An 873-nucleotide genomic window follows, 5' to 3' on the forward strand; every position below is an offset into this window, starting at 1 on the left:
TCGTGCCCAGGTCCCCATCTGCCAGCCCCCCCCAGCCTCCCAGCCCCAGAGCAGCACGTTCACCTGCTGTCAGGGTTCACGCTGACAATAAAAAGGTTTCTCCTTAGCAGTTAGCGAGTTCTGCTCATTTCCTCCAAACATGCCTCCCTCTCCCACTCTGGCTTCAGCACTGGCTTTGCAGTCCCAAGGAACAATCCCACAGAAGAGCCGGTGGGACAGCAACACAACATCCCCCTCTCAAGGCTCTGGCTGGTGATCCCTGCCATGACCTGGCCAGCAGCAAGCCGAGAGCCCAAGCGCAGCAAACCTTAGCTCCTGGGGGGAGGCTGAGCCAGACATACAGGCAGCGGCCAAGACGCCTCTGGGCCTGCTTAGGCTTGGCTGAAAGAACCATTGCTCTGGAGTACCCTGTGCTGGGGCGAGGCAGATGGCTCCTCTCCTACGGCCAAGCAGAACGCCCGGAGCACATGCGTGTCTGGCAGCGTAGGTGCCCCCGTCACGCTGCGTTACCTCCTGCCGTGGCAGTGCCCTACAGCATCGAGTGTCTCCCCAGACGCTGAGCGGCTGCTGGATGGTAACAGCAGCCCACCAAGTTGTGTCTGTCCCGCCCCCCTGACTCCTCTCCTGGGGTTATGCCACCTGCATCCTCACGCTCATACTATCGAAGATGTCTGGCTCCTTGAGATGCTTTAACACGTCCCTCGCAAGCTCGGCATTTACCCTGAGTTTTCTCTATATCCCCTCCTCTCTTTCCAGCGACAAAGCAGAAGAAACCATGTCGCTGTCGATCAGGCATTTCCCAATGACAATATCCAGAATCTCTGACTGTACCCATAACTGCAGCATCAAAATACTCTCACATATACGCTCTTC

General features: G+C 57.4%; 1 protein-coding gene across 1 annotated transcript in view; it reads right to left on the bottom strand.

The window, feature by feature from the left end:
- CD247 (CD247 molecule) overlaps positions 1 to 873 on the bottom strand; it is a gene marked incomplete at its 5' end in the record, with an annotated part of 8,277 nt that overhangs the window by 7,069 nt on the left and 335 nt on the right. The gene's annotated exons all lie outside the window — the stretch shown is intronic.

The sequence above is a fragment of the Eurypyga helias genome, unplaced genomic scaffold (genome assembly GCF_000690775.1).
Source record: "Eurypyga helias isolate BGI_N326 unplaced genomic scaffold, ASM69077v1 scaffold22725, whole genome shotgun sequence".
Classification (NCBI taxonomy): Eukaryota; Metazoa; Chordata; class Aves; order Eurypygiformes; family Eurypygidae; genus Eurypyga; species Eurypyga helias.